This window comes from Sinocyclocheilus grahami, unplaced genomic scaffold (assembly GCF_001515645.1).
Source record: "Sinocyclocheilus grahami isolate Dianchi unplaced genomic scaffold, SAMN03320097.WGS_v1.1 scaffold558.1, whole genome shotgun sequence".
NCBI lineage: Eukaryota > Metazoa > Chordata > Actinopteri > Cypriniformes > Cyprinidae > Sinocyclocheilus > Sinocyclocheilus grahami.
In genome coordinates, this window is record NW_015505737.1 from 334,058 (window position 1) to 347,487 (window position 13,430).

Genomic DNA, 13,430 nt, shown 5'->3' on the forward strand with positions numbered 1-13,430 from the left:
ATAACTAAACACAGCAACATAAACATGACAAATCAAAACATCATGAATGTGTGTGGAAACAACGTGAATGTACGGAAATGTCTGTGTCTGTGCATAAATACAATGTGCGATCAGTGCGTCAAGAGCACTCATACACACATTATTGTAACGGACTCACACGTACTTACTGTACGACTCTTGTACGCCACCGCAATCGTCTTTACCTTTATTGTCTGTCTTCATCCATCAAAACTTTACTAGTGAGACTGGATATCCAGTCGAGAAAACGTAGTTTGTGTCTCATCTGGCCATACAGCGGTGGGATGTGTTGACAATCCGTTCAGTCTGTACTTCACACAGCGCGACGTGTGAGGGCTCACGCTCTTCAGAGACCATCACAGAATATGAGCTCGTGTTTTAAAGCGAAACACACTGGAATGAATAATTAACTGAAAACGTAATGCAAGACTCTGTTCTCTCTGAAATCTCTGATGTAATCAGCCTGGTTTCCTTTATATTAGCGTTTTGGACGGATTGTTTGAATGCATTTACTTACTGGATCATTGGACTGAAAACTTTCCCGGAGTTTAGCAACATAAAATGATCTGATCGCAAGCAGAGAAGCAAAATCGGGTTAAAGGGTTAGAATAGAAATTGTGCTTCAGTAATTTTGTAATTTCAGTAACGTTGACCACACTAATATATATATATATATACTGTATATATATATATATATATATATATATATATATATATATATACATAATTTTTTATTAAAATGTTTTTTTGTTGTAATATAGAATTCTTAGGGATGCTCCAATCGATCGGCCGGAGATTGGTATCGGCCGATAATCACATTTTATGACTCGATCAGTACTCTCTACACTTTGCCGATCTCACGAACCGTTCGTAATTTGATGAAGTCAATGCAGTCATGTCATCCCCAGTGTGGAAATGCTATGACGTTTCAAGAAACAATGAAAAATGTGCTATTTGTCGTGTATGTTTTGCATGATGATACGATGAATGGATGGTTCATTTTTAACAGCAGATTCAGTGACGTTAGAGCTGATCTGCACCTCACTGCACACGTCTGCAGCGCGTTAAGACTCCATGGGAACCAAAGCTGATTGCAGCCACTCTAATGCTTGTGTTTATACCGGCCAGCCGCGGCACGTTTCTGAAGCGGCTCTCCGCGTTGCTTGGCTAAAAATAGTCTTTTGTGAGTTGTCAACAGCGTGGAGGACAGAACAAAACCTCGTTGGAGTTAACGGTAACATAATAGCTACGCTGATCGTGGGCTGCTTTTAAACGCACATTTATTTATAAATCAAAATATATTCTTTGGCCATATTAGCTCAATAGCATTAACACAGGCTTTACTCCTTTCAAACTTTATCTGGAATGTCACCGTTTCTGTCACTGCAACTTCCCGATCAGGCGAACATGCTTGTGTTTATACCGGCCAGCCGCGGCACGTTTCTGAAGCGGCTCTCCGCGTTGCTTGGCTAAAAATAGTCTTTTGTGAGTTGTCACAGCGTGGAGGACGGAACAAAACCTCGTCGGAAACATATTACACTGATTGTGGGCTGCTTTTAAATTAACATTTATTTATTAAACAAAATATCTTTATCTTCTTTGGCCATATTAGCCTACTCAATAGCATTAACACAGGCTTTACTCCTTTCAAACTTTATCTGGAATGTCACCGTTTCTGTCACTGCAACTTCCTGATCAGGCGAACAAACACACACACACACACACACACACACACACACACACAAAATCGTATGCCTCATGAAAAAAAATTATTTAAAAATGTTTTAGTTAGTATTGGTTTCATTTATGATTTATTTTATCCACCCGCAAATAATCAGAATGCATTTTTTATTACCCAGCCCGTGGATATAGGAAAAGCTAAATATGTTTGCTGCGCAAATCAGATGGACTTACTGAAAATGCTAATTCATTCTCTGCCAGCAGGAGGTGCTTTAAAGCGGGAGAAACAGGTTTCCCCAGTAACGGCTGTACATAAAGCAGCGCTGAGCTCACAAACGCTGCTTTATCAGGCATATAACATGCAAGATGAAATAAAAATGACATAGAAAATTTCCTTCAGAAATACAGTGATATAAAAACACCCGCACCTCATTTTGATTTTTAAACGTGCAGTACATGCTCATGTTTATTCAACCAAGCCTTTTGGAAAGTTTTGATATTGTGGCGAGCGCCACAAATAAATAAATGTATGGGAAACACATCCCACAGCACAACCACCTGAGCCCAACTTCAGTCTACTCATCACCTTAACTTTAACTGTGTTTGTAGCTGGCGCCATAGCCAGACTAATAAATAAACACAGACTGGAAGTTAACTTCGGGCCAGGCGCATGCGCCAAATTAAACCATCTATATAAAGCTTGAAGAAGGGGTCGACCGATATGTGTTTCTCGGCGCCGATACAGATTATTACAGATCTAGTAGACCGATAACCAATATTTTGAACCAATATATATGTCTGGTGTAAAAATTACAATTAATGTCAAAATTAAGAATAACAAGGGCTCTGACAAAAACTGCCTTGCCTGGTGTTGGTTGAGTGTAGTACTCCCACACTGCACTTCTTACTCTTGTCTTTCTCTGTGCATCCATCTACAATAAGGGTAATATAAAGAGAGAGTTAAAAGTGGGGCCACTCTATGCTTCATGATTAAGCCTATGAATACTGTACTACAGCTAAACAGCTTGGGGAAATGTAAGCATTTGGCTTCAATAATTTACATGTTAGAAATGTATGTGTAATAGCATCACCTCTCATAATTCCTCATTCATTCTTTTCTGATGACTGAAACATAATGTATATAATAAGTGTAAATAATTTGTCTTCATAGCTATATTGTAGAAGTTGTTAAGAAAACTGCAACTATTTTCATGAAACCATAACACTAATAGCCTTTTACAGGCACACTTAATTAAAAAGCCTATTGAAATGTCTAAATTTTTGTCATCCTAATCTTGGCCTATGTGACAAGAAATTTCAGTTAGTTTTAATTTACAGTACAGTGCAAATGAAGGCATTAATCAATTTAATTTAGCTTTTAATCAAATGAGAGTTAAACTCTTTATTTTTTAAATAAGGGTTTACTATTAAAATTAAAACATGGAAGAAATAGACAGAGCCGACCAAAGTGCTGCACAGAGAAGTAGAATTAAGCCAATAACCATAACAAGTTTACAATAAAAAGGTGACAGAAATAATACACAACACTAAATATACACACAATGGGCCTCATTTATCAATCTAACGTAGAAATGAGCGCAGATCCATGCGCACAAATCAACTTACGACAGAGTTCACGTGTGATTCATGAAACATTCGTATGCCACCGATTGAATCCTCATGGTCTTGTTTATGCTGCTGCTATTCACGCACATAAAGCTAAAGTCCTGTATGACCCCCCCCCAAAAAAAAAAAAAACAGACATTCTAATTTTACTGGATAATGAGCTTCATTTGACGGTCAGGAAAATAAAAATGAACAAAATGCTGTCATTCTAGAATTCTCCACTGTAATAACTACGCTGCGCGCAAGTTCAGGTAACTCAAAAACTTGCGTACACGAGCTGAGACCACACGTGAGATTTCATCATAGCCACCGCTCACGTCCATATTGATAAATTCCAAATTTTGCATTAAAACGACCGTACGCTCAATTTTCTGTCGTACGTTCGTTTCGTAAATGAGGCCCAGTATGTGCATTTACACACTGTATAATGCAGGACATGAATGCATTTAACATTCAGCTACAAATGCATTAATAATGTTTTGATATTTTAAACCCACCATTATTTTCCAGCACTGCCTTAACCCTCTTGGGAATGGAGTTCACCAGAGCTTTACAGGTTGCCACTGGAGTCCTGTTCCACTCCTCAATGACAACATCACGGAGCTGGTGGATGTTAGAGACCTTGCGATCCTCCACCTTCCGTTTGAAGATGCCCATGCTTGGCCAATTCATCACCTTTACCCTCAGCTTCTTTAGTAAGGCAGTGGTCGTCTTGGAGGTGTGTTTGGGGTCGTTATAAAGTTGGAATACTGCCCTGCGGCCCAGTCTCCGAAGGGAGGGGATCATGCTCTGCTTCAATATGTCACAGTACATGTTGGCATTCATGGTTCCCTCAATGAACTGTAGCTCCCCAGTGCTGGCAGCACTCATGTAGCCCCAGACCATGACACTCCCACCACCATGCTTGACTGTAGGCAAGACACACTCGTCTTTGTACTCCTCACCTGGTTGCCGCCACACACGCTTGACACCATCTGGACCAAATAAGTTTATCTTGGTCTCATCAGTAATCCAGTAATCCATGTCCTTGGTCTGCTTGTCTTCAGCAAACTGTTTGCGGGATTTCTTGTGCATCATCTTTAGAAGAGGCTTCCTTCTGGGACGACAGCCATGCAGACCAATTTGATGCAGTGTGCAGCGTATGGTCTGAGCACTGACAGGCTGACACCCCACCACTTCAACCTCTGCAGCAATGCTGTTCTGAGTGGAACTTGTCCTGTTAAACCGCTGTATAGTCTTGGCCACCGTGCTGCAGCTCAGTTTCAGGGTATTGGCAATCTTCTTATAGCTTACGCCATCTTTATGTAGAGCAACAATTCCTTTTTTCAGATCCTCAGAGAGTTCTTTGCCATGAGGTGCCATGTTGAACTTCCAGTGACCAGTATGAGAGAGTGAGAGCGATAACACTAAATTTAACACACCTGCTCCCCATTCACACCTGAGACCTTGTAACACTAATGAGTCACATGACACCGGGGAGAGAAAGTGACTAATTGGGCCCAGTTTGGACATTTTCACTTAGGGGTGTACTCACTTTTGTGGCCAGCGGTTTAGACATTAATGGACATTAATATATATTTATTTATATATAACAATTTTTTTTTCCAAAAAATGTAAACTCAAAACAAAATTGTTAAGTTTGATTCATCATATTAATTGGCTAATTAGTGTTTCACTACTTTAAATGCTAGTTTAAGAGTTGTGAAAAGTCTAAAAGAAAGTCATCATTGGTAAAAGTATAGATGATGAGCACATAAAATTTGTTAAAACCCAAATCGTTCATTTACCTCTTGCTTGCCTCTTACCATTCTTGCTTTGTGAGACAGCTGGACCCAGAGCATTTGGATTGCAGGACGACTCGATCTCTCACTGACAGACGGGAGGATGTCTGCCTGACGGGCTGTGAAGGGTAGAGGATTTAGCGCTAATGGAGGGGATGCTAATGAAGGCATGAATGAATAACTAAGAGGAGGGATTGTTTATGAGAGCTGCAGGTGAGGTGAAGAAATGTGCAATCGTGCTAGCAGAAGCTCTAACGATAGGCAGCTGCAAATTGGCAGCGGTGTTCTGCGCTGTAGTGCGTTTCGATGCCTTCCCAGTTGTGCACACACACACTGTACACACACAGCTGTCACCCGGACTCATATCGTCCATCAAACTGGCATCTCAGGCTGAGTGTGATGCTAAAAGGCCATGCACCAATTGGCATGGGATGTCTCCTCACTTTAGCACACCGGATTCTAACCTCTTTTCTTTATTTTTCTGCCTCTGACCCAGTTTTTATGTGCTGTGTTGGTATGCATGCAGAGTTGTTTTTGGACTTCTAGGAAAATGTGTACATTTTTATATTGTGTAACAGGTTTAACTACATATTGTACGTACTGTCAAGGAAACACTGACTCATCACTATTAAGATAAATAGGCAACTAGAAGATATTAAATTAAATTTCTTGAAGTATGAATTACACAACGGTTCAAAAGTTTGGGGTCAGTAAGAATGTTTAATATTTTTGAAATAAGCTTCTTATATGCTCACCAAGGCCACATTTATTAAACAAAAATAAAGTAATATTGTGAAATATTATTAGAGCTTACAGTTTAAAATTTTCTATTTTAATATAATTTAAAATGTAATTTATTTATGCAATGGTAAGCTGAATATTCAGCAGCTATTTATCCAGTCTTCAGTGTCACATGATCCTTCAGAAACTATTCTAATGCTGATTTGGTGCTCAAGAAATATTTCTTATGAATGGTGAAAACAGTTGTGCTGCTTAATATTTTTGTGGAACAGCATTTATTTGAAATATAAATCTTTTGTAACATAAATGTATTTACTGTCACATTTCATCAAGTTCATGTTGAATAAAAGTATTTTAATCATGACAACTCTTGGAAGATTTTAGCATGGTGATGGATATGACAATGTTCATGTAGTTAGTCTTGGCAGAATAGATCTGCTACGCTGCTGCTGAATTTCTGCTGCTGTTGGTTATTGCTGTAGTTGTAGATTATTACTGCTGCTGCTGCAAGCAAGTACAGGAACTTGCTACTGCCAATGCATACAGTGATACGGTGCCGTGAGTATTTAAGACATACTGCTGCTGCACAAATAGCATATAAAATTACCTCCCAACAAAGCTGGAAGAAGAAAACAAAACAATTAAATATGTATGCTGCTGCTATACAATAATATGCTTCAAATCATCCCTATAGGCAGAAGAAATATAAAAGGTAAAACCCCCCAGAACAAGCAGATCTATTGCCAAGACATATGTACTGCTGCTGCTCCAGAGAGCCGTGAGACAGTGTGTTTGCTATGTGAGCCTGGGCCGGTTTTGCCGAATGGCTTAACGCTAGTGAACTATTGCTGTGTGTACCTGGTCGGTTGACCAGATAGCTTAAACTAGTGACCTGAGTTAAAAGTGTTTCTGGGCTAATGGAGCCCAGATAAATTAACTAGTGGCTTAACGATGTGAGCCTGGGTGCTGCATCCTTAGGTTTATTTAACTAATAACCTAAATAACTGTGTGTCTGAGCCAATAGCTCAAACTTACCTAGGTAGAAACGCGCACTGCGTGTCGTTAACAACAGGAATCACACTGTAGGCTAATAGATGAAGTAACCCCCAGCAACCTCCTGGCTCAGGCTTGTGCGAGTTTACTGTGCGAGCTGTTGCGGTTGTAATATTTAATCAGAATTTACGAAGCATAATCTACTGCTGCTGCATGAAACCTGCTGCAAGCCCTGTTGAATAAGCAAAGTAATAAATGCCTATTGCACTTTAAAGAGTTAAATTTACCCTCCATGATTTATCACTAAAATGTCATGCAACTAAAGCGCTTTCTGCTGCCGCTGCTATATTAGCAAAAATAATATGACTTTCTATGCATGCTGCTACTAATATTATTTCTAACCTTGCAACTGAATTTGCTATGCATGCTATACAATTTGCTAACATTGCGATCTTAATAGCTATGCATACTGGCTGCTGCACAAAAGTAGTTATAATTGCTACTGCCCCTTTATTAATAACCAAAAACAACCAATTAATGCTTATTTCGCTTTGAAGAGTTCTATAAATACTGTTGAATTGAATAGCAAAGTGATACAATGCCTATTTCACCTAAAAGTTCACTACCATCCAAGCGTTATCTTATCACTGAAATTTCATGCAACTAAATGTACTTTCTGTTGCCGCTGCTATATAAGCAACAATGATAATTGGATTGCCATGCAGACTGCTGCTAATATTTCTAACATTGCATCTGAATTTTGTTATGCATGCTACTGCTATTAAAATTCACTAAACTAGCGATCTGAATAGCTATGCATACTGCTGCTACAGTGGCACAAATGTACTTAGAATTGCTAAGCGTCTTTATTAACAAGCAAACACAATCAAATAATGCCTATTTCGCTTTGAAGAGTTCACAAAATCTACTGTAAGCCCTGTGAAATAGCAAAGAAATAAAATGCCTATTTCACTTAAAAGAGTTACTTACCCCATGCATTATCACTGAAATTTCAAGCAACTAAAGTACTTTCTGCTGCCGCTGCTATATTAGCAACAATTTGACTTCCTGCTGCTAATATTATTTCTAACATTACATATGAATTTGCTATGCATGCTGCTGCTATTAAATTCGCTACAAGCGATCTGAACAACTATGCATACTGCTGCTACAGCTGCACAAAGGTACTTAGAATTGCTAAGCCCATTTTTAATAAATTAAACGCAAGTGATGCCTATTCACTTGAGGAGTTCACATACCATCCATTTTTAGTCACTGAAACTTCAGCAATTGTAAGTTGCTTTGGATAAAAGCGTCTGAAAAATGAATAAATGTGAATGTAAACTACGGTCTACCTACTGCTGCTGCAACTAAACGCATGTTTTGATTTGCTATGCGTACTGCAATTAATAATTTGTTAATAACGCAATCTGATTCTATTGATACTGCTGCTATGCTCCATTGAAAGTACTAGAATTGCTGTAGCCCATCCATGCATTATCACTGAAATGTCATGCAACTAAAGTACTTTCTACTGCCCCTGCTATATTAGCAGTAATAATTGGTTGCTATGCAGACTGCTGCTAATATTATTTATAACATTGTATCTGAATTTGCTATGCTGTTCTGCTGCTATTGAATTCACTAAAATTGCGATCTGAATAGCTATGCATACTGCTGCTACAGCTGCATGAAGGTACTTAGAATTACTAAGAGTCTTTATTAAACAATGAAATGCAAACAAATAATGCCTATTTCGCTTTGAAGAATTCACAAATTCTCTGTACGCCCTGCTAAATAAACGAAGTAATAAAAGCCTATTTCAATTTTAAAAGTTATTTACCCCATGTGTTATCACTGAAATTTCATGCTACCAAATACGTTCTGCTGCTGCTATAAACAACAGTGATAATTTGACTTGATTTGCTATGCATACTGCTATTAACAATTTGCTAATAACACAATCTGAATTCAATGATACTGCTACTACATTCCATGAAAGTACTACATTTGCTGTAAGCCCAACTGAATACACAAATAGTAAATCCTAGTTTAAGAGTGTCCTACTATTAGCTACATTGTACATGGGCTACTGATTGGAAATTATTATTATTAGTACTATTTTATATTTTTACATGATTATCTTTAAACTATCACTAAACATGACTTTCATTATAAACTCTTCACTACCACTGAACCAAGGTAACGAGTGAAATAGACAGTTATACAGGTTCACCTTGACTTAAAATGTGAACAACTGTGAAACGCCAACTGCAAACCGACCCCACTAGTGAGGTGTACATCTGAAAGCGATCCGTTCATGGTTAATGTAGAAATGAATGCCCACAGAATATATCAAAAGCACTGGAGATTTCGGGCAAATAAGGTAATCCCCAATTCACTTTACTGTTCTAAATCCGCAATGCTTGATGTTGTATTCTCACATACATGAACTAGCAACACTGCTTGCTGCTGCTGCTAATGCTACTGCTGTTGTATGAACAAGACATGCTTAGTAATTACACCTCACGCGAATAACCTGTGCGTAGTTTTACAACTTGTATGTTTTCTAAATGTAAATCTGACGAACGTAATAATCCACTGAATCTCTTGTGAATGCTAGTTAGCTGTCAGGAAACGGACGGAGGACTCAAATGCAGTTCAAACAGAAATAGGCTTTATTCCGAACACCAAGCCAGCAAGGGCGTGAAATCACACAGTTAGGTGGAATGCAGTGGTGTGGCGCTCCCTGCGCACACATTCACCGAGACAGGGGCTGAGAGGAATACCGGAGGACGTCCAGAATCGTACTCCCAATCTGGCCTTACTGTCCACAGTCGCGATACTAATTCCTCGCCTGAGGATCCTGGAAACAGTGCAAAAGAGTGTAGAGGATAGTGAAAACTCAAAAGCGCGCCCATACGGCACATAAAGACATAAGACATACCCATTACACCTCACGCGAATAACCTGTGCATAGTTTTACAACTTGTATGTTTTCTAAATGTAAATCTGACGAACGTAATAATCCACTGAATCTCTTGTGAATGCTAGTTAGCTGTCAGGAAACAGACGGAGGACTCAAATGCAGTTCAAACAGAAATAGGCTTTATTCCGAACACCAAGCCAGCAAGGGCGTGAAATCACACAGTTAGGTGGAATGCAGTGGTGTGGCGCTCCCTGCGCACACATTCACCGAGACAGGGGCTGAGAGGAATACCGGAGGACGTCCAGAATCGTACTCCCAATCTGGCCTTACTGTCCACAGTCGCGATACTAATTCCTCGCCTGAGGATCCTGGAAACAGTGCAAAAGAGTGTAGAGGAGAGTGAAAACTCAAAAGCGCGCCCATACGGCACATAAAGACATAAGACATACCCACGCCGAAAGAAAGACAAAGACAGGAATATATAGGAAGTGGGAATGAGTACCAGGTGCGGGCTAATAGCGCGCGCCGCCCCGCGAGTGCGCGCTGATTGCTCCGCCCAGCGTGTCTGACACTGACAGGACCAAAACAACCACCACGTGCAAATGACAACGACCGCGCACCGGTGAGAGGCAGAACGGAGTCGGAGAAGGTGCCGGTACTGACAGTTAGCCATATGAATGCAAGGCAGTAAGCTCATTAGCTGCATATGCAGCATGAACCAATCAGCTTATCATCAGTTATGTTAACAACCCATCAGCCTGCGCCATCTAGAGTTTCATGACTAAACTATACATTCATTTTCTAAATGAATATATAAATAAACTTGACCCCACATTTTTGAACTGTAGTTTATTTTCATTAAATCCAAGAAAGTGGATACAGGTATACAGGAAGGTAGGCTTTCTCAAAACCAAGCTAAAATTCATGTAAGTTCTGGATCAGCAGGTGTCTATTGGTAAGGGTCACTAAGAGACAGAAGAGACAGCACTTCTTGGCATCATTGTGAGAACACAGTTGAAAATTGTCCTCCTCGCAGTATTTCATCAGGGGAAACAACTGCTGTCAGGAAGCTCTTTTACTATGCTTTAAAGTTGCTTTGATAACATAGGCCTTTGTAGGGTGCTTTTGAATAGATTGTATTGTAAATTACATAATATATTTTAGGGCTGTGCAATTAATCGCAAGCGACTGTCATGCGCATCTCGTTAGTAAAGCCGGTTCCGTTGATTGGTAGTAAATCGCCATCACCTGCTTTCAGATAGAGCGGCATTTACTACACAGAGCCGTAGTTCACTGACAAGCTAGGCAATATTGCGTTCATAATCACAGATGAATCGCATTCGATTATGAACGCGATATTGCCTAATTGTCAGTGAACTACGGCTCTGTGTAGTAAATGCTGCTCCATCTGAAAGCAGGTGATGGAGATTTACTACTAATCACAGAACCGGCTTTACTGATGAGATGCGCATGACAATCGCATGCGATTAATTGCACAGCCCTAATATATTTGTTTTGACCCTTTGAAGGTAAGAGATGTAACCAAAATTCAAACACGCCTACATTTTATAGATGCAGACTTCTCTTTGGCCACATACGGTACACACTGCAGAGCTTTAGGAGAGACTGCGCTTTTAAGTATGGTTATTAATTCACCAAATTATTGTTCCTGTATACAGTAGATGGATTGTATAAAAATGTGGTTGTTGCTGGGAGTTTATTTAGTTGTAGAATGGGGTTGTTACTCCCATAAATAACAAAACCCATAATAAAATTGGAATTGCATGGTTTAGTGTGCTGTGTTCACTTTGTTTTTATATTTGTCAAGTTAAGTGTCTCTTTTCAAAATGACATTGCCAACTACTGGCCTGGCATGCATTATACAGTGTTTTTAGTCGTTTTTGCAGATCCCTGTGAACGCCTATGCAAAATTTTTCAAGAACACAAAGGAAAAATTTCATTTTTCAAATTTACATTTACACCCTGTGTACCGTGTGTATATGGCCATTTAGGACTGGCCTGTTATGATGGGACCAGATCATTGTTGCAGGGACAGTCACATATTTACAATTGCAGAGTGCACAAATACAATGAATGTGGCATCAGGTGCAAATGGCATGGGGGGAAGGTGTTTAATGTGTGTGCCATACCAGATTTTCTTATGTTTTCTGCATTTGTGTCGCTGCGAGTGAAGGCTGCAGTCAGCATCTGTGCTCAACCATGCAGCATGATTGCATGTGACTGCTCATCTGTCTCTTGTATTTAAGGGTCTGTTCTTGTTGGAGCTGAATGAGATTATGTTTGTTTGCTCATCTAGGTATCCAATTTCCCATCTCCTCTTGGTTTACCCAGTTGAGTTTCTGTAGTTGCTGGAAGCAAAGCAAAACTTTCAGAATAGGCTCCTAATTAGTGGAATTAGCTGCAGATCAAAGAAGACAATTAAAGATGGTACTGGCACAGGGGCGGGCAGGATGCCGACTTCATTTGCATCACAACACTGCAGCCGTGGTCGGCACGCCGGAGAGCCCTTGCTCCTCATTACTGCCAGCCTAAACAATATGGCTGATGGGCTGGCTTGCACGTCAGATGAGTCTGCCTCAGTTGCATTGACTGCATCTCTCTGACACACATACTGTACACACATGTATATACAGTGGGTACGGAAACTATTCAGACCCCCTTAAATTTTTCACTCTTTGTTATATTGCAGCCATTTGGTAAAATCATTTAAGTTAATTTTTTTTCCTCATTAATGTACACACAGCACCCCATATTGACAGAAAAACACAGCATTGTTGACATTTTTGCAGATTTATTAAAAAAGAAAAACTGAAATATCACATGGTCCTAAGTATTCAGACCCTTTGCTCAGTATTTAGTAGAAGCACCCTTTTGATCTAATACAGCCATGAGTCTTTTTGGGAAAGAGGCAACAAGTTTTTCACACCTGGATTTGGGGACCCTCCAAAAGTTTGGGGTTAATAAGATTTGTTTTACTCTATTTGATTAACAAATATAGTAAATACTGCAATATTATGAAATACTGTTACAATTTAAAATAATTGTTTTTGTTTTGATTTATTTTAAAATTTATTCAGCAGTTTTCAGCAGTCATTACTCCAGTCTTCAGTGTCATGTGATCCTTCAGAAATCATTCTAATATGTTGATATGAGCTGTGCTGCTTAATATTTTGTGGAAACCACGATAAAGTTTTTTCAGGATTCTTTGACAAATAGAAAGTTCAAATGAACAACATTTATTTGAAATAGAAATACTTTGTAACATTATAAATGTCTTTACTCTCACTTTTGATAAATTGGATAAATAACGGTCTATATCAAAAGGTGGCAGTAGTCTATATTAGTCATTCAAAATGGGAAATATAAACCCTAAACAAAGCTCCTATTTTGAATAGGAATCATGTTAGTTGCTGACTTGGTGTGTCAGGGCTTTGTGGAATCAGAAACAGAATTCTGACAACAAAATCATCAAGAGCAGAGCACTGTCATGAAGAATAAGCCAATTTGGGAAATAAATTAATCAAGTAGTCCATAAATCCACTTGCTCGTAATAAATATTATATGAGACACACTCAAAAATCTTCTTTCTTAGATGATGTGGTCAAGAGTGCAGCAGAAGAAAGCAGACTTTACATGTTTTA